Source organism: Protopterus annectens, chromosome 5.part1, assembly GCF_019279795.1.
Source record: "Protopterus annectens isolate FY-2018-M chromosome 5.part1, PAN1.0, whole genome shotgun sequence".
Lineage (NCBI taxonomy): Eukaryota > Metazoa > Chordata > Ceratodontiformes > Protopteridae > Protopterus > Protopterus annectens.
The window spans coordinates 403,908,398-403,930,910 of record NC_056736.1 but is presented as its reverse complement, the minus strand read 5'-3'; positions in this window follow the sequence as shown (position 1 = coordinate 403,930,910).

Here is a 22,513-nt window from a genome sequence, read left to right as displayed (position 1 = left end):
GGTGAGGGATCAGTAAAGGACACAGTACTTAGATGGCCTTTACCAAGGATTTTAATGATTTCCTTATGGTGAGGGATCAGTAAATGACACAGTACTGAGATGGCCTATGGCCTTTCCTAGGGACTTTAATAATTTCCTTATTAGTGCCATGTATAGCTACAGTATAGATTTGCAGGTTGTTAACTTAGTAAATACGCAATAAAATAATGTATCAGTTGAGTAACATATTCGCTTCTCCTTTAAATGATTTAGTCTTTACACATCACAATTTCTTGGAGTGTGACATGCCACCTGTAAACTACAAAAACTTATTTCTTCAAACATACATAATTCAATCTGTGTTTATAAGCAGTGTATTTCTAAGCATAACTTTTTATAGCATATAAATGCAGGTAGACACTGGCATGTGACTTATTCCAGGATTTTCTAACATAAAAACACAAATACAACATGCATGTACCAGCTTGTACTACAGTACTCCCTCCCCCCATTCACACCATCACTAGCCTTCCTACCTTTAAAAAATCACTCCACTCATACCTAACATCCACATGGAAGTGCTCCTGCTCCCACCCCACATAATCATTCTCCACTTTCTGCAGTCTTCCACCTCTCACTTTCTCTACTGCAGCTAGTAATCAATTTCTTAATAATACCTATCATCCTGAAAGCCTTCTGCATCTATCTACTCACTTTCAAAAAATTATTTAAAAAAAAAAAAAAAAATTTTCTTTTTTTTAAGATATAATTTTGTTTCTTTTTTTTTAAATTTTGTTTTTTAACTTTTCTGATTGTAACCGCTGTACCTTGTTATGTCTTGTATGCTATGTAATGTAAATCTCTGTAACATGTAATCTTTGATGGAGCTTTTCTCCCCAGGACTCCATTGAAAAAGGGTTCATTTGGCCCAATGGACTATCCTGGTTAACCAACAGCAAATAAATAAATAAATAAATAATAAATTGCTTATTTCATTCAGCAGAATTATGGGCATATAGATCTTATTTAACATTAGAAAGAGAAATACATTGCTTTGTGACATCTAGGCTCAGGTAAAACAAATTCTCACCATTATGTACCCTTTCAAAATGCACAATTTAATAATATTGGCAGACTTCTTAAAATGTTCTTTAAATTATGCTTTTTCTTAAAACAAAAATGGGGTTTAGCATTCACTATATGAAGAACGTCTGTATCACCCTGTAATATTTTCCAGTTAGTTTCTGTAATGTTTTTAATACTGCTGACATCAAAACTTTTTTCTAATGTAAAACCTTTGCACATAATTAAAACCCTTACATTTCAAATTCCATTCTACATCCATCTACAGGGTTATTTGAAACATAGACGCAAATGGTCCATAATATACTGATGTAGTGATGGAATTTTCTTATCTGCAATTTATCTCTTATATCCCCTTATTTCTTCAGCTCAGTAGTGTGTTTATTGAACACCCTATCATTAGTCGACAATGCAGATGCTTGTACCATTTGAGACTTAACTTCATTAGTCTTCAAATTGGAAGGATGCCTGCTACCTGAATGTAAAAAAAAGTATTTACTATCTCAGATTTTTATACAAATTGCATTATTTTTGTGAAATATATTGTCCAAAATTAATACACCTAGCATTTCATAAGAAAAAAATTACAGAATTAATATAGGTCTATATTAAATCAGCGAAGGCTTAAAATAGCGAACACTGATTTATCAACCCTTTAAAAGTGAAAGCTTGAAATCCCGAAGAGACACGGAACAGCAATTTCTTTCCCAGGGGAAAAAAATTGCTGGGCCATTTTCGGGACTTTGCCATTTCATCCACTGTGGTGCAATCTCAGAGTTGGTATATTTAAGTGTGGGGGGGGTGAACTTTTTTTTTTTTGTGGAAAAAAAATCGCTGTTCCGTGTTTTTGGGATTTTAAGCTTTCACTTTTAAAGGGTCGATAAATCAGCGTTCTCTATTTTAAACATTCACTGATTTAATATAGACCCATTATTATATCAATAAAATTTAACCAGTGCCTCCATGGTACCATTACATAAAATAAAAATGTCACCAAGAAAGTGAAAATAGTATCTGAAATATTAAAAGAAAACAGAGAATAAAATAAACTATTTATCCAAAACTGCCAAAAAACAGTTTATACATAATTGTCCCCAGTCCAGTGCCATAACGGATGGTAAAACTTATCATCAAAAACAAAAATTCAATTTTTTAAAATGAATTATAAAAGCACCTATATGTATTAATTTCTGTATTGAAAACATTCACATATTTTATGTAATATAACCCTTACTGAGACAATGCTCATATCATGGTGTAATAAATTATGTAAGGCCTCTACATTCAAAACAGCAAAGTACCATTCTGATGTATCAAGTCCTTTTATTAAATCCTGTATCTTATAGTTTCTTTCAAAACTGCCCAGTGTCCCATATTAAAATGCAGTGTTTGAACATATTTTTGTAATTTATGTTTAGTGTAAACAGATGTTTGGCCACAACTGGAATGAAGGTAGGGTCTTTTTTGATAAAATTTAGCTAATCCTATCATTATGGGAATTACTACTTCATAAATTTCACTTTCACTCTATAATTCTTTAACTTGTTTAATCAATTCTGAAATCGCTGCACCTTGGGGAAGTGAATTTTGTCCTGCTGTCATCACTGCTTGATTTTGACCAATTGTGCATTACTTCACTGGTCATCTTACAACTACACTACTGCAGTTCTAACCTCTAAACCTACAGACTTGAACAGCTTGACCAGTGATGTATATGGCTGGAGTTTTTAAAAGTCATTGTTCTTGCTTTTTACCTTGATTTATGGCACTCCCCACCCATCGAGTAGACAATCTGACAGGACAAGAAGTGAATAAATGTAAGGTGTTGAATGAAGCTAGGATATCCTGCCTGCCTAAAAAGCAAGGCTAGGAAGAAAGACTTCTGGGAATGAAATTCACAAGGAAAGCCTTGAAGGTTATGAGGGGAATACGTAAAATGAATCAGCTTGCATTGATTCAAATTTTAATTACTGCTGCTCTAAATGGGTCACATGAAACAATATCTGGACTGTTGTGCTTTGTGACTTCTATGCCCTAATTAATCTTCCTGCTGCCTGCATTATTGACTACTTAGTAATGATTTTCTGCTTATTAACAGAGTGCTGAAGAAATCCTTCTGCTTGCTCAATGTTGTATAAAATGATATGTCACCTAAATGAATGAGCATTTAAATGTGTAAAGCCTTAACTGTGATCCCATGAGTTCAGTTTTCTGATCCAACATCTATCTACCCTTTCTTCTGTTATACCAATGTACCATCACTCATGAATGTCTTAACATTGCCACATTGCCACAATGATAAGCTTACTCCCAAAGGGTTCCTAAAATTTCCATTTAATTTGATCAAGCCAGCTTGTTATCTGTTCTATTCTGCTGTTTAAATGTTTCTGTGATTAACACATTAATCTTCTTTCTGTTATTTTTATTTCTAGCACAGCTGTATATACAGCAAGTCATAACTTTATAAAAAACTGGAGATCCTTCTTGCTCTTTGTATCCTTCTCTTACACACACACACACACACACACACACACACACACACACACACACACACACACACACACACACACACATAGATACACGCGAGGGCATGAGCGAATACTCACACACAGACAAAAAAGTAAAAGGTTAAAGATCTTTTGACAGTGCAGGGTGAAACATGAAAGGATTCTTAGCCTCATAAGGCTAACAAATGTGAGGATAGAGAACTGTATGCACTGGAGTTTAACATGTTAACAACCAGAATGCAGGATCTTATGCTATTTATAGTCAAACCATGTAAATGCATTTTAATGTCAGTGTAAGATGCATATTTCTAAGTCCTGCTGTTAATAAATACAGAATATAAATTGCAACTATTTAAGCTGCTGGTTCTCACACCTTGTTATAAAAAATATTTATGAATGGTTAAGCTTAATTTTTAAATGATTATTTGGACAAATTCTCAATACGTTGTCCTGTTTGCATTAGGAGGTCCACTCATTCTGTGCAGCCATAGCAAAAGACAGTTGGATCAACAGGTTCTGATATTAAAAGATTGAAAATAGTATAAACATAAGCTGAAAATGCAAATCACTTCAATAAACTACTAATGACCTCTTTATTAGAGAAAGCTTCTCGGAGTATACTGATGGAAACTTTGCAGCCTTCCTGCTTTAGGATAAAATGTGTCATTTCTTGGTACAGTTCCTTCTAATAGGACTTGACTTACATTAAGCTCACCAAGACTAATCTTTAATTTCACAATGATTTATTAACTACTCCACCTTATTTATTGTCCCTCTTTCAGAAATACATTTTTTAACACAAGAAAGCAGAGTTAAGGGAGATAATGTTATATAGCCACAGATAGACTAGCAATAACTTGGTAAAATGTCGGAGCAAAGTATCATTGCCCCTTTAACAAATGGTTAATTGTGGGAATAGTGCCATTCTCTCTTCTATAGGCTGTTAATTATGAGAACTGTAGCACTCTCCTGTTTTAATTTCTCCAAGTCTTTTGGGTTTCTAATACCATGACAGGAATGAGCCCCATTCCTAAGTCAGGGTACAATCAAAGTTCACAAAATTAATATTGTTTCAGTCTTTTATGTTAGTCAAAAGTGCTCTTCAGAGCACCCGCAATGTGACCAGAACTGACTTCTTCTATAATTTATATGAAGTTACATGTACTGGTTGTACATCAAATTTTTACTGTAAATTATTTTTTATTAGACTTGTTGCTCCTACTACTATTAAAACTGTCTGGATATCTTTCTTCCTCATTGCTCTCATTTCTGCTTGCTAATCTTTGGCTTTGTGTCTGTCTGTGTTAGGACATTGTAACCACTGGTTGTAGCAATTTCAATGATCAGTGCTCCTTTTGTTTTTTTTTGTTGTTGTTTGCTTGTTTGTTTGTTTTTTTTTTTGTTTGTTTTTCACATTTCTTTTTTGAGCTGTTAGTAATGGGTGATCCCATGTAATATAAACATCATCATTCTCTATAATGCTTTGTGGTCCATGTTTCCAATGCTTCTCAGCTATTTCTACATTGTAAAGTTTGCACAATCCGCAATGCAACAGTCTTGCCACATTATTATGTCTTTCAGTATACTGGCCCTCTGCCATTAGTGTATCACACCCAGCAACAAAATGTGCAACTATTTCCAGTGATTTTTAACAGAACATGCATTTATTTGTTTCTCCCACATGTTCATTGGACTTTGTAAACAAATGTGCACATAGTCTACTATCTTGGGCTGCCATTCTTAGCCTTTCATCTTTTGGTTTCAGTTCACCTCTCCTTAACTATTACTGCATCAAGCCTTGGTCAGTATGAGGTTATTCCAAGAGATCTGTACTTGCTGCTATATTTATTGATTTTCCAGTTTTCTTTTCTTTTTTATCTGATCCTTTTCCTTACATTCTTTCTTTTGCTGTTTGGCACATTCAGTTGCTGTCTGATTTTTGTCTTCTTCTGCTTTGATTTCTATTCCTACTTCACACTAAAACAATTCTAATAAACTAAGCAAGTATGCCATTTTAGACTTATTTTCCTTGAGTTTTAACATTTTCACTATGTTTGAATCAGGTGAAGTCAGCAGATATGCATGCAGGCCTAAGACTGCATATTTATACATGTAATCAATTTCAAGGGGGCCCATACCTCCTTCAGAGGAAGGAATATATAATCTTGGTATAAATTGACTTTTATATATCATTTGATAAGTGTGAACCATATTTTTTGTTTTCCTGTCCAGAAGAATTTAGTACTATAAGTTAGAACAGGAAGAGCAAATTGGTTTGCAGCTTGGACTTTATTCCTAGATGTCAGGGCATAGGTTCATAGGTTCATAGGTAGGTACTTGGCTATCAGCCCAAGGGCCTAAGTAAGCCTAGCCAACAAGGTTCCCCTGGCTTACGCCACCCAAGAAAGTTATTTTCCTGTGCCCCTGTTGAGCAGAGCCACAGAAGTGATTCCCGGGGTGTATTTCCTATTTCCCATCCACTCATCAAAATTTTTCTTGAAGAGTGCTAATGAGGAACTTTGCTTGACATAGATGGGTAGCTTGTTCCAGAGTATGGGAAGTCTCTGGGACAGAAATGTATTCCTCCAGCATGTCCTGTTTATTGTGGTAACAAGGTTTAGGTCCCTAGCGCATGTAGCTTGGAGGGATTGGGATTTCTTTAGGTATAATGTCCAACAGCTCTGGGTTTGACATAGCTTTATATGTTAGGCAGAGATCACATCAGAGTAGGCGATATGCTATGGAGTATAGCTGGAATTTTGTGAGACGGTCAGTGTAGGGCATCAGTTTTAGGCCAGTAATCCTCTTTGTGAGGTACTTCTGTGGCCTTTCCAGCTGCTGCAGATGTCTTGTGAGGTACATTCCAAAAGGGGCATTGTACTCTATAATGGGTCTAAAGAGTGTCGTGTAGAGGGAAACAATGACCTCTTTTTTCCTGGATGAAAACCCTTTTGTGATGAGGTGTGCCACGCAGAAGGATTTCCTGACTACTGTGGCAATGTGATTATCAAAGGAGAGACTACTGTCCACCTGGGTCCCAAGGTCTCTTATCACACATTCAGCATTAATTCATGGGTACAGAGTTTTTACCAAAGGGGATGACAGTGCACGTTTTGGCATTGAGCCTTAGGCCATGGCTCTGACACCATGCATCTGTCTCAGTGAGGCTCTTCTGTAGGATGTCCACATCATTTGGGAACTTGACTATGGCTCTTAGTTTGTAGCCATCTGCAAATTTTGTCTATACACACTGAGCCGAGTGGAGGAGGGACATTGACTACAACTCTGCTCTGAGATATATATAACAAAAAGTATCCTGTTTTTTTTGCTTATTTTTACTCGTTATTGCTTCTAGCAATTTAAATATATAGCAGTTTTTATTGCCTACTGCATACTTTTTACCGTATTTTATTGCTATTAACTAATTTACACGGTTAAACTAAAATTGTCTGCCTTACAGGGCCTGATAACTAAGGTTTTTACTGTCGCACTGTTTGTAAAGCTTTTTTAGCTATTTTGACTGTGTGAAAGGTATTAACGGGAATTTTTCTGTACTTGTTAAGCATCTATTTGTTTGTTCTGATTTCCTGCCAAGGAGTGTATCATATAACTGATTTGTTTGCAGTTAAAAGCATGCTATTTAGTCTCCTGGCTCCTTTATCTGTTTAAAACTTGCATTTTGTGGCTCACTGATGTTCTTCTGCTGTGATAAACATTTCTGTGGTGTTTACTGTCTAAAAGAGTGTAGGCTAGTAGCTTTAGTATTGTCCCAGTTCAGATTTGCTGTCTCTGGGCCAGTTTATTTTTGCAGTGGTTGTTCTGAGGACATGACCAGGCCATCTTGAATTAACAGAAGCCTTTCTTTACATTCATGGCAGGATTGTGTTGATTGGCTGCTGGCTGGTGGAGGTTGGATGGTCTAGGGCTTGGAGTAAGCACTCATTGGTTATTTTGAGCTGTTTTTTTAAAGGTCTTTAAGGTTGTATCTTCTGGTATTTAAGCCCTAACTTTGAGAGGATTTTTGTCTATACACACTGAGCCAAGTGGAGGAGGGGCATTGACTACAACTCTGCTCTGAGATATATAACAATAAGTATCCTGTTTTTTTTTTTTTTTTTTGCTTATTTTTACTAGTTATTGCTTCTAGCAATGTATATATAGCACTTTTTATTGCCTGTTGTATACGTTTTACTGTATTTTATTGCTAATCTGCATGGTTAAACTAAAATTGTCTGCCTTACAGGGCCTGATAAAAAAGGTTTTTCTGTCACACTGTTTGTAAAGCTTTTTAGCTAGTTTCACTGTGTGAAAGGTATTAACGGGACATTTTCTGTACTTGTTAAGCACCTATTTGTTTGTTCTGATTTCCTGCCAAGGAGTGTATCATATAACTGATTTGTTTGCAGTTAAAATCATTCTATAGAGTCTCCTGACTCCTTTATCTGTTTAAAACTTTCATTTTGTGGCTCACTGCTGTTCTTCTGCTGTGATAAACATTTCCCTAGTGTTTACTGTCTAAAAGAGTGTAGGCTAGTAGCTTTAGTATTGTTCCCCACCTCCCTTCCTGTTGTTGTCTTGCTGTTATACTTGGAGACTTTGCAGTTGCCTGCCCCTATTGTAAATTTGATCTGGGACACTCCTCCCAGTCTTGTGTCATTAGCTCATTCTACCTATACAGAGAGAACATTTGAGAAGGCCAACCCACTTAGTTTCCTAACCTTGAGTTATGTCCTGCTTCTCCTCTCTCCCTTTCCTTTACAAAAAAAACTTTGCCTAAATCCCCCTGTGTTCTGCTTAACTGTAACAAAAAATGAATGCTTCTTTCCTGCCTTTCCTGTAGCTAGTCTAGTCCAGATACAGATTTGCTATATACAGTACTGTTTGTAAGCTTCTGAGCCCCACCCCCAAGCCTGTCCGTGTTGGAGGGAAGCCTGCTAGCTTATCAGTGGGAGTGGTAAGCACTAAGTAACCTATCTACCACATAAGGAGTAGTTTATGGCCCAGAATTTGTAGTTATTGGCTGTTTGGGCAGTTTTTGCACCTCTCTCAACATTCTGATTTAAAAGCCTGCATTTGCACGTGTTTCTTTCCTGTAATTAGTCTAGTCCAGATACAGATTTGCTGTATCCAGGACTGTTTATAAGCTCCTGAGACCCCCCAAGCCTTTTTGTGTTGGAGGGAAGCCTTCTAGCTTATCAGTGGGAGAGGTAAACACTACGTAACCTATCTACCACATAAAGAGCAGTTCCGGCCCAGAAATTGTAGTTATTGTCCATTTGGGCAGTTTTTCCATCTCTCTCAATTTTCTGATTTAAAAGCCCACATTTGCACTTGTTTCCTTCCTGTAACTAGTCTAGTTTAGATACAGATTCTTAGTTTTAGCACTTGAATTTGGTTATTCGTGTTCAGCACTTGTTCAGAACTTGTTGTAAACACTAAATAAGCTACAAATTACAGCACTCAACCTTCCTCATTTCCTAGAGGAAAACAGATTTTGTACTTACTTTCCTCACTTGCTTAGAGAAAAACAGCTCTTGTAGTTACTTTCCTAACTTGTCTAGAGGAAATATAGTTTTTTATTCAGGCATGTCCAAGGATCAGCTCCCAGTGTTCTCTCCTATCTATCTGATGAATCTGGGCATCTTGGGGCAATGTAGCAATTGCCTCATGTACACAGACAACCCTCTCCTCCTACCACCCAACACTACAACCTGTAAGAGATGCACTTATCTAGCCAAACTGGAGGTAAAGCTCTTTCCAACCAAGACTGAAATTGATAGTCAAGAGAAGAAGGTAAACACTTGAACCACACCACACTCATCGCATAGTCCCACTAAACCTACACCACCAAAATCCATACATAGAAACACAAAAACATTCGCGGAGGCTCTCAATAATAATCTGCTCAAGTAACAGAGACCTCCAAAGCAGAAATGCAAGCAACCTCCACCCCCCCCAACACAACCCAAATGACACATAGCCCACAGACTCAGTCTGCCACTCAACCACAGCCCATAAGGCAAAATAATGTACCCAACACACTAGTCATATGTGACTCTATAGTCAGGCACACTAATGTCTCACTCACCAGGCTAAACAAGGAGAAGGTTACTGTCAGCTGCCTGTCAGGTGCCAGGATCCACCACATAACCCATGCACTCAGGTCACTCCATAACAAGTTCAAATATGACTCTGTCATTGTCCATGTTGGTGTGAATGACTTGAAATGTACCTCCCTGGACTACATGAAAATAGACATGGAAGAGCTCTCCGATCTTGTAGCCCAGGCAGGTATGACCCTAGCCCTGAGTAGCATCCTACCATTGCCCAGAAGATACCGCAATACAAGGACAAAATGATTGACTTCAACAACTGGCTAAGCTTCTGGTGTCATTCTAAGGGGATCCAGTATTTGTCTGCCAGGGACGACATGGTTGACAGACCACAATGCTTTGCCAGAGATGGCCTGCACCTGTCACCCCTGGGATTCCAGATACTGGCTAAGGCTCTTGCCACCCCTATAGTGCCTTTTGTAGGCAAGGTTCAAATGACAAATTCATCATCGTAACAGGAACAGGCAGGCAAAAACAGAGGGCAATGCTACTCAATGCTAGAAGTCTAAATCTCAAAATGCACTCCCTTGAGGCACTCCTTAAAATGGAGAACATTGATATCTGTACAGTGACTGAGACCTGATTCAAGGCTCCAGAGAGCACCCCTGCATTACCAGGTTATAACTCATACCACACTTTTCGGCCATCTAACCTGGACCGGACCACCAAAGGCAGAGTTGTGTCCATATTCATTAAGGATATCCACACCTCCAGGCTAGTTGCCCAGCATAATGCATCCAAGGTTATCCAACTACAGCTAACTCTGGGCAAAACTGCAATCCAAATTGTAGCTTGCTACAGATCTCCTACCACGCCCCAGGATTCCCACTCCTCTTTTCTTGATATAATGGAAAATATTAGGGTTCAATCAAACACCCTAATAGTGGGCAATTTCAACTATCCTACCATTAACTGGGAAAACTACTCATGTACCAACTCCTTCACTCAGTGCTTTCTGGAATTCCTAAATTCCAATGCTCTGGATTAACGTATTCACACCCCCACCAGGGGCAACAATATCCTAGACCTAGTCATTACCAACATGACTGACCAGTGTTCCACACCTGAAGTCAACTCCTCATTGGTCAGATCTGACCATAAACTAATCACCCTAGATATCCACATCCTGCCCCCACCCACCATTAAGGAAACCATGGTAAAAAATTTCTCCAAAGCCAACTTCATGCTTCTTAAGACAGAAGTGGTGAACTTCACGAGACCCATGCAGATGGACAATACAGTTACGACTGCTGAATCTTACACAAAGGCACTCTATAAGCACTTACACAAGTGCATCAATTTTGCTATACCAAACAGAACCAAGACACTATCCTCCAAAAAAAGGAAGCCAGTCTGGTGGTCCCCTGCCATAAACAAACTCTACAACAGAAGGAAGAAACTGTTGCAAAATAAAGTAAAATCCCATGAGAGGAGGAGCTCCCTGATCAGCCTCAGTCAGAAGCTGAGATCCCTTATAAGATCCTCCAAAGCTAGCTATGAAAACAAAATCGCCACTGATTCTAGGGATAACCACAAAGCATTCTATAGCTATGTCAAGAATCTCAATGGCAACACCCAGATCTGCTCTGAGTTACAGCACAACAGCATGAAAATTACAGAACCAACCGATATTGCCAACATCCTGGCAGATAGGTTCAGTGCTAACTTTACCCCTCTCTCACCCTAAAGGGCCCATATCTATACAGGAAGAATGCAGAGTCCCTGTAATCACAACTAAGCAGGTAAAAGCTGCACTCTCTAAAGCCAAAAACACAGCATCCATGGGACCAGACAACATCCCAGGCTGTGTTTTACACAAACTTCAGAACGGACTGGCTCCCCACCTAAGCACCATGTTCAATCATAGCCTAACGTCAGGCTTTGTGCCCACTGAATGGCGCACAGCAACAGTTATCCCACTCCACAAAGGGGGAGTCACCACTGATCCCGGGAACTATCGCCCTATTAGTCTGATGAGCCTGGTCTGTAAGGCCATGGAACGTATCATCATGGAACTCATACGCAAAGACATTGGTAACCTCCAAACTCTGGACTCCACCCAGTTCGGGTTTGTGAAAGGCAGATCATACCTGCTGAACCTGATTGACTTCTTTGAGGCAGTCACCAAAGCTGTAGACGAGGGCAAGGTGGTTCACACAGCCTATCTTGACCTCACCAAGGCTTTCGACACCATCCCTCATTCTGGAATTATAGCTAAACTCACTAGGCTAGGTATGAATCCCTACGTCACAAGATGGGTTGCCAACTGGCTCACTGACAGAATCCGCACTGTAAATGTTGCAGATGACCAAATCTAAATTCAAACCAGTGACAAGTGGAGTACCACAGGATTCAGTCCTGGGACCTCTCCTGTTTGGTATCTACCTCTCTGAAGTACAGGCTAACACAGAAGGCCTTTGGCAGTTTTCAATATTAGTGTTAGGCTTCTGAAATATTATTTGCTGAGTTTTATTCACATTTGTTCATGTTTTATTGTTAATCCTTCATCTATTCCCAAATATTTATACTCTCCCTCCTCCTCAGTTTTTTTTATATCACATTCCTATCCTAGATTAATACTTTCTTTGTGCTGCAGCTTTTTTGTTTTAAATGTTGCTTTTGCAAATTTATCAAGACTATGACAGTCATATATTAATTAAGAAAGATTTAACCATTTACAGTTGCGTTTTCAACTTCTTATCTGATGAACAATGCGATTTGAAGTCATCCACAAAAAGTAGATGAGATGTCTTTGAACAAGGCTGGTTTCTGGGAGTTAAATTGTAACCATAGCCTACTCTGTTCAGCAAATACCTAAATGGGTTAAGAGCAAGAAAATACAACAGAGGTGACAGAAAATCACCCTGGAATATACCCTTTTGAATTTTTATCCCTGGGATAATAATTTGTCCTTTGTCATAGCTCAACAGTAGCATGGTTTTCCAGTGTTTCATGGTCACTGTAATGTAATTGATCAGTGTAAGGTGTATCTTATACATATGTATGCATTTCTTTAAGCATGAATGTGGAATACTGACAAATGCTTTTTTTTGCGATCTATCTATGCCATACTTAGAATCTTACCCTTTTTACAGTTCTCTATTATGGGTTTATTTAGCAAAAATTATCATTTTCCTTTTGTTTTATTGCCATAACTGAATTTTTTTTTCAAAATGACTATAAACTGTGTTTGCCTCAGTTCCAGTACATAGCTTGTATATTGTCGGGAAGTAAGTTATTGGTTTATAGATTTTAGGATGGTTTGCATGTCCATTCTTAGGGAGTATCATTTTTTTATAGTTGTTAACCAGTTTGGTGTCAGTTTGAAATGAGCAAATAAGTAATTCTTACTCAGGGCTAAATCCTTGTGCAAAGATGTTAACGCTTTCAGCCAGAAGTTAAGTAGTGTATCTGGGTCTAGGGATTTTCATTTAGAAGCTTTTCTTAATTTCATCTCAGTTTCTCTACCATTTCTTCATCCCACTTCATATCCTCAACATTAGAGCTCCTTACTCTTTCTATTAATTATTTCCATTTACCATCTTTGTTATGTTCAACACGGTATTCATAAATACTTCTCTAAAATGTCCCTATTTCATCTTTTCTTGGGGTGGTGTTTCTATTCATTTTGCTTTGTTTCCCAGTTCTCTGTAAAATATTTTTAAGTCATACAAAAATTTTTACATACCGTTTAAGTTTTTCTGTCTATGCTGATATTTTTTAATTTATTATTGGCAATAGTAAATGATAACTCTTAATCTGTTTTGATACTGTGCATTGTTTTTCCATATATATCCTTCTATGTATTTTTGATATCTGTTCCCTTTTGAATATTCTTCTAACAGTGATACTTCTTGTCATAATTGCTTTATCATTTTCTCTATTCAGTGCTTCCATGCTATAATTTCACTTGCCCTCTTCCTTTCATTTGTTACTCTGTTTTTCAGGTAACATTTTATCTGTTATTAGTTTAGATGCACAGTAATAATATTCGTTTTATTTCTGTTGTATTATGTGAATTTTTAAAATAGGCACTGGAAGGACAACCACGTAGAAATCCACCTATTTATTGTTACACACACACACACACACACACACACACACACACACACACACACACACACACACAATGTGCACTCCAAAAGCAACACAGGCAGAATGCATTAACTGTATCACTGCTTTTTCATCAATTTGTTTCATGTCTGGGTTTTTTAAATGAATAATTGAATAATTAATTGGATTTTTATATATATGAAGGGGTTTGGGAGTTGGTACGCTCATCTGATGAAGTATTATTGACGAAAATGCAGTGATACAGTTAATGCGTTCTGTCTGTGTTGCTTTTGGTGTGTACAGCGTGTGTGCAACAATAAGGAGGTATCTATTTTTTGTTTACTAGTACATTTTTCTGGCACCTTTTCCACATTTTTTATTTATGTGAATTTTTCTTAATAGTGTTCATCTGTTTTATCAATCTTCTAACATTTTAGGTCTTATCTACTTAATATAATCTCATTCTTAATTTATCTTAATATGTCTATCCATCTGTATTAATTTAAGCAGGTCTTTCCTTAAATCCTTTTTTTCTGGATTGAGACCGTCTTCTTTGCTATGTTTCCTGCAAGTAATCTACAGAAAGCTCTATGACATATCCTCTTCAGATGCACCCTGCTTCATATGTTGCTCTTTCATATTGTAACCCTTTGGTCCATCAACATTACCTGTGCTGGAGTTGCCACTGTTTCCTGCTCCTTCTGTTGCTGTGACTGGACTTTCATACTGGTCTCCTACAGAAGGGTCTAGAGCATCATCGCATTGCAGATCTTCGTCAGATGCTTCCTATTACACTTGTTCCTTAATCAGGGCCTGTACTTCCATCATGCTGCAACATTGCCTTTGTTGGTTTGTCCACATTAAATCCTTCACTTCTTACATAACCCATAACGTCAATCTCTATTTTGTTAAATTCTGTCTTACTAATCCTGTTATCTTCATTTCCTCTTTGTTTTCTTATTTTTTGTCTTGTGAAATGTTCCAAATCTGGGTACCTTTGTCTGTATTTCTCTTCAAATACCTTTGGAGCTGTTTTTTTGTATTGATTAGCTTGGCTTTCTTCTTTGCATAAATATTACAGCATAGCAAATCTTTTTCTTTCCCATGTCCATGTTTCTTTTTTATACCCTTCAAAAATCTCTGGATTTTGTTTGTCATATTTTCACACATCATCATCTGTTGCTTCTTTTTCCTTGTGGCCCAAATTTTTCTTCATCTATGTAATGTTTATTACAAATCTGTTTTATTAATGAATACAAATTTCCCTTGGAAGCCTTTGACAGTTTTTCTTGTGCAAGTATTTTTCTTTTCTTTAATTTCCCTCTTAATCTTTCTAAATGTATTCTATCTGGAAATTCTGGGCTTCTTGCATTCTATTAAAAATACATGATTTCTTTCTTATCATCAACAGTCCATTTTGTCATATTTATGGATCTTTTTTGGTCTGTCAGTTTTTGTGTTTTTTGTGGACTACTACTTTCTTCTACAATGTGGGGGGGGGGTCATCTCCTATGAGCCTGGTCTAACCCTGTAGAAAGAATATTTCAATGTCATGAGGATTCTGCACTGTCTTTTTTACAATCATGGCCCCAGTATGTACACCAGCACTGGGCACCTTTTAATTTTGTCATTTTTATTTTTAACATACCTTTCTCCTGATGTATGCCATACAAAATGCTGTCTATACTTCGGTGACATCTTGATGAGATTTTGTAAAAACAGAGTCCACCACATGAAGGTACTCACCAAGACTTCAGGATGAATTCAGTTCCAGTAATAATACTCTCCTTTCCTTGTTGATTTAATTTCTCCATTTGGACCCCTAAGTGGGAGTAGTAAAACTCTCTCCTGTATAGGTGGTTAAGTGTGGGTATAGTACCACTCTCCCTTCTATAAGTTGAAGTGGGGCAGTATTACCCCTCTACTCTATATAAGTGGTTAAGTGTGGGTGTAGTATCACTCTCCCTTCTATAGGTTGTTAACTGTGGTAGTAGCATCCCTTTCCATTCTATAGGTCCTTAGATGTGGGAGTACTAACACTCTCCATTGTGTTGGTGGCAGCGTGAGTTACGGTCAAGTTTGATGGTATGTTTAGTTGAAGAAATCAGGTCAAGCTGTTCCAGCACAGAAGTAAACGCAGCCCTAGGGTGAGACGGTCAGAGGTGAAGGACAGGGTTGGACCCCCTGAGGGTGCACCTAGTTTCAGTGGGAATACTATCAGCACAGCAAGCTACACATATAAGAACGACCCCTGGTGTCTAAAATCTCTGACTGAAAAATACAGCTAGACAGCCCTAGAACTGGAGCTTATATCCTTTGAGAGTGCTGAAAGGACAGCTGGGGCAAGCTGCTCATCCTTTAGAGCCTGTGATGTTAAATATCTAGAAGGATCCATAGAGTTAACTGATGCTGCTATGTATCTTGGAAGGGAGGGGGCTTTTTGAGCAGAGTATGGAATGGGAAACAAAACAGGTATCAGTGAACACGGACTCTGTGTGCTTCAATCACAGACTTGCCAGTCTGCTATGCTTAAGGGCACAACAGTTTTCCCTAACATTTTGTCCTTATGCAGCTCTCTTGGTGTTCCTCACATTACACAAAGTGGGTCCTTCTCAGTGTAATGTAATAGGGTAGGGAGTTCTGCAGCTAAAAAAATAATACCTTTCTGTGACCGACACTTTGTCTAGACATAGCTAAAAAAAAATACCTTCCTGTTGCTGACACATTCTCTAGATGTAGCCCAGATTGTCTAGATGTAGCTAAAAATAATACCTTACTGTTACTGACACATTGTCTAGACATAGCTAAAAAAATAATACCTTTCTGTTACTGACACATTGTCTAGACGAAGCTAAAAAAATAATACCTTTCTGTGACCGACACTTTGTCTAGACATAGCTAAAAAAATAATACCTTCATGTTGCTGACACATTCTCTAGATGTAGCCCAGATTGTCTAGATGTAGCTAAAAATAATACCTTTCTGTTACTGACACATTGCTTAGATGTAGCTAAAAATAATACCTTTCTGTTACTGATGGGTCTATATTACGAGATCAAAAAATCCTTTACGCGAATACCTAAACATCAACCCCATACAGCGAACCGCGAAAATCCTGAACGCACTAAACTGCGAAAAATAAAATATCGAACTATCATAGTCGGCCAACCCCACCACCCGCTACATAGTACCTACCCAAACAAAATAAATAAGCCACATACATACACTAACCAAACCCTACTTCTAACCTAAAGTAAAGCACCAAAACCCTATTTCTAACCCTGCACTAAACCCCATATACACAACTAAATATGCACTATCCTTAACCCCTCCCTAACACTAAGGTCCGTAACTACCGCACACTTCCCCTACAGACATACACCCAAACAAAATAAATAATCCACATACATACATTTAACAAAACCCTACTTCCAACACTACACTAAACCCCACATACACAACTATCTATGCACTATCCTTAACCCCTCCATAACCCTAAGGTCCGTAACTACCGCACACTTCCCCTACAGACATACACCCAAACAAAATAAATAATACACATACATACACTTAAAAAACCCTACATCTAACACTACACTAAATCTTACATACATTACCTATCTATGCACTTACCGTAACCCTAAAGTCCTATCTATCGCGCACTTACCTTATGGAGCTATACCGCAGACAGGCCAACCAAAACAAGTCGACATTCCAGAATTCGCGGTTTTGGATGTTCGAGGTTCATGTACTTCGCGCAATACGGGTCAACGTATTCATATTTGTGTGAATGGGTTTTCGATCTCATAATAGGAACCCGTTACTGACACATTGTCTAGATGTAGCTAAAAATAATACTTTTCTGTTACTGACACATTGTCTAGACATAGGTAAATCTGTTACTAATAAATTGTCTAGAAGTAGTACCCATACCATCCTCTGAATTATACAGACATTATTGTGATAAGAATGAGCAACAAAGAGCTTTATTTACAACAGAAGAAAAATTGTAGAGATTGACCCTGTAAAACTGTGTCATACAAATCACAGAAAATTGCCGTTAAGGACACTAGTACTAAAATAAATTACCAAAAAATATTTTACAATAACAAAAACTGCTTGTCTACTTTTATTTTAACCCTTCAGCTGCAACACAGAACTTCAACAGTTCCACTACACATCCTTAACTCTTCTCAGCCTGCAAAAGCTCAACAAAAACAAATTATTTTGCATAAATTGAAGGAGCCACAGTCTTAGGTTATGGATACTCCAGTTTGTGAAAAATACAAGATAACACAACACTAGTAAATCATTTTTGTTAGGGTCGGGACCCCTCTGCAAAGCTTCTCACCCTCTTACTTTATTATTCTTAATCTGAGGTCATTGCACCTTTGAGAAATAGTACTCATTGACAAAGTGTTTGGAACTCGTCTTATTCTTTCTCCAGGATGCTGCAAGTTTGGAACATGAGTTATGCAGACCCATTCGAGCAATAGCACCTCTCTCATTTTGGTCTCGAACAAAAGTAACGAGAGGAATTGAAAACTGCAAACTGAACACTTGAGCAACTGTGACACAGCTTTAACACTGAAAGTGAAATAGAAGTAATGTTGACATGTTAATATAGACTGTTGCTGCATTATCAGGGCCAGCCAGAATGTAACCATTAATTATAATGACAGTGTCATCTCGTTGCAAAACAGAATATGGTTCTACAAATAAAAATAGTAGCAGAATAACCTTAAATGCTACATTGTCAGTGTGAACTTAAATGAGACACCAAATCATGCCTAGAGCAATGATTTATTTTATTAATCTATTAACTAGGTTAACCCACTAGGTACAGCTGCTGATGAGTAATCCAGGTACTTACTGGTTAATTGTTTTACTCAAAAATAACCCAGTAGGTAAATGGAGACTGAGAGAATTAGGCTCAAGACTACAAGATGATGCTAATTAAGACCTCATAGAGTTCATTCTGTGTGCTAAACTGTCATAGAATCATAGGAGGTTACTAGGCTATTGGCCCTGAGGGTCTTATATGCCTAGCCAAGAGTTTAGCCCATGTCTAAACAAGTCACCACTCAAAGCCCCTGTCCAGCAGGGACACAGATGGAATCCCAGGAGTGTATTTTCTGTTTCCTATTCAGTTATCCAGGTTGCACTTACAAAGGGATAATGAGGTACTCTGCTTCACGTGGAGAGGGAGTCTGTTTCACAAATGGGGGAGTCTCTGAGACACAAATCTGTCCCGCCAACAAGTCCTATTGATATCACAGACTAGGTTGAGGTTGTGGGTATGGATTGCTCGAGTGGAGCTTGACTTGCAGATATACAGCAGTCCCATCAAGGCAGGGTATGAGATTGCTTTCTATGCCAGACAGAGGTTACCTCTGAGGAGTCTGTATGAAACTGAGTGGAGGTACAGGGCTTTTAGTCTATCTGTGTAGGGTAGATGTTTGAGGCCCTAGATTCTCCTGGTGAGGAACCTCTGTGGTCTGTCCAGCTGCTGCATGTGCTTTGCAAGGTAAATGCCAAAGGGGAGCATTGTACTCAATAATTGGCCTTATAAGGAAGAATACAAGGATGTTATGACCTCTTTGTCCCTGGATGAGCTACCCTTACTTATGAGGTGGGCCATATAGAAAGCTTTATGTACAATGGAAACAACATGGCGGTCAAAAGTCAGGTTGCTATCAACCTGGGTGCCCAAATCCGTCACTACTGATTGTGTACTTAGGACGTTGTTATTAATGTGATAATATGTGGTGACTTCACTCTCCCCAAAGGGGATGATGATGCATTTTTTGGCATTCAGCTTGAGACCATGTTTCTGGCACCAGTCATTTGTTTGGGTGAGACCCTCTTGGAGGACGTCCACATCACTTGGGAAATTGATGACTGTGCCCAGCTTGCAGTCATCTGCAAACCTGGCCAACCATAATCCACTGCTTTTGGCCTGCATCTAAGAGAAGTATATCCCGAATAACAGAGGCCGCAAAATGTTTGAGGTGGCTTCCCCTATTTTGATTAGGTGGGTTCTAGCAGTGAAACAGTTTGCTACCCATCTGCTAACATATGGATTGATGCCTAGTTGAGAGAGTTTATCTACTATGCCTTAGTGGGGAATAGTGTTGAAGGCTTTGGCCAGGTCAAGGTAGGCAGTGTGCACCTTCTTCCCCTCGTCCATGGCTTTCCATGCCCTTCCCTTGACAAAACCAAACTGTGTGGGGTCGAGTGTTTGGAGGTTGCCAGTGTCCCTGTTAATGAGGTCCATGATAATCCATTCCATGGCTTTGCAGATCAGGCTACTTAAGCTGATGGGTCTATAATTTCCTGGATCTGTGGATGCTCCACCTTTCTGTAAAGGGATGACAGTGGCTGTCCTCCACTCAGCTGGGACAAAGCTGGTACTCAGGATTTGGTTGAATAGGGTGCCTAATGGTGCTTCAAGTTCATGCAGGATGTAGCCTGGGATCTTATCAGGTCCCATGGAGGCTGTATTTTTTTTGTCTTTGAGAGGCAGTGATGACTTGTTCCCTAGAAATAAGTTGTGGGGGGAAGGTACTGAGGATGTCCTGATTTACTGATGGGGGGACAGAGGGGAGAAGCTTGTACTGAATCTTTCAGCCAGTAGATTGTCTATATCTACAGAATTTGTGTATATGGTGCCATTGACCACCAGTTCTGAACAGATCTGGGTGCTTGCTTTGAGATTGCAGACACATGTGAAGAAGGCCTTATGATTGTCCCTAGTAGATGTGGCCAATTTGGACTCAAAGTTGGCTTTAGAGGATTTCATTAGTGCTCTTATTTGCATGTTCAGGCTAAGGAGAGATTGCTTCCAATAAGGCACCTGCTCCTTCTTGGTCCTGGACAGCAATTTTTTCCTTTTGTTATATAGTTTATTTATTGCAGATGTCCACCAGACAAGTTTACTCTTCCTTGCGGAGGATGATTTTGTCCTGTCAGATATTCCTGATTCCATGCATCTATATAAATGCTTGTATAGTACTTTGGTGAAGATTTGGACACTGGTGCCAGTTCCTACAGTGGGGGAGGGGGCTGTGTTGCTGTTTATACCATCCCTCAGGTGGGTGTAATCAGCTTTGGAGAAGTTTTTTTGTTTGACCCTAGCTAGAAGGGGCTCAGGGGAGATGGTAACTTCAAAAGTGACCGTTTTATGATCGGATCTTTCCAGGGAGGATGATACCATAGGGATGCTGCAGGGAGTACTCATGTTAGCTAATATCAAGTCCAAGACATTATCACCTCTTGTGGGGGGTATCAACTAGCTGTTCCAAGGTATTTAAACTTATAAAATTGAGGAATCTCTGGGCATTTGTGTTCTGGCATGAGCAATTTTTCCAATCTATGGTTGGGTAATTAAAGTCACTCAGGATCAAGGTTAAGGGTTGAATCTTGATAGATTTTAAGAGGTCCAGATTGGTGGAGTGGGCATCTTGAGTTAAATTTGGGGGCCTGTAGCTAGCTATAATTTGAATAGGGGTCTTGTCAACTGTTAACTGCACCTGGAGTCTCTCCTGGACTTCATACTGTTTGACCAGCCTGAAGGTGTGTGTGCCTTTAATATATATTGAAACTCCACCTCCTTTGGCGTTGCTGCCCACATTTTGGGGTCTGAATGTATGATAGAATGAGTAACCTGGTAAGGCTGGGGTGCTCTCCGCAGCTTTGAACCAGGTTTCTGTGACTGCTCAAATTTCAGCATCTTCCAGGGTTAAGAATGCTTGCAATGAGTGCAGTTTCATGTTTAGACTTCTAGCATTTAGCAGCATGACCTTTAATTTGCATTTTGCTGAAATTTTTATGTTGGTAGTATCTACCTCATGACTTTTCCTAAAAAAGGTACTATGGGGAAGCAAGGGCCTTTGTCAGAAGCCTGAAGCCCAAGTGAGACAGATGCAGGCCATCTCTAGTGAAGCATCGTGGTCTGTCAATCATATCTTCACAGGCTATCAGGCACTGGATCCCCCTGGAATGACACCAGAAACTAAGCCAATTGTTAAAGTCAATCATTTTCTGTTTGTATTAAGGCACCATTCTGGGTGATGGTAGAATGCTGCTTAAGGCTAGGGACATACCTGCTTGCGACACATATTCAGTAAGCTCAATCATGTCCCTCTTCATATAGTCCAGGGAGGTACGTCTCAAGTCATTCACACCAACATGGACTATGACAGAGTCATAACAGTACCTGTCATTCCAAGACTATCAACTGTTTATTGAAAATTTATTTTAAATGTTGAAAACATTCCTCTCAAAAAGCCCACACAGAGTCACAGGGAGATACAACTAAGAATAAGTTATAAAATAGAAATTAGCCTGAGTATCTGTTTTCCAAAATCAGTGCTGGGAAAGATCTCAATAAGATACAGAATGCAGATAAGAGTCAGCAAAAATGTAGTAATACTGAAATGCTGATCCTTTACACAACTGGTGTTGATGTAGTACAAAAAAGCCCATTTCTGCAAGAGGTGGAGTTGCAATCTGATATAAATATTTCTTAGACATTTAAATATTACCACAGAATTGATTAAGTATTGACATCCGTTAAAGTTCATGAACAAAGGGATACTGTGACAAACAGACGTACATGTTTTGTTTACAAAAAATGATTTTGAAAAAGAAAACATTCGCAAATGAAATGAGAGATGCTGTGACCACTGAAAAACAGGGGTCCCCGGCTGCTGAGCCTGAGTAGGAACTAGCTATTGTTAACAAAGAAACAGAAGCAGTGAATCAATAAGCTTATCA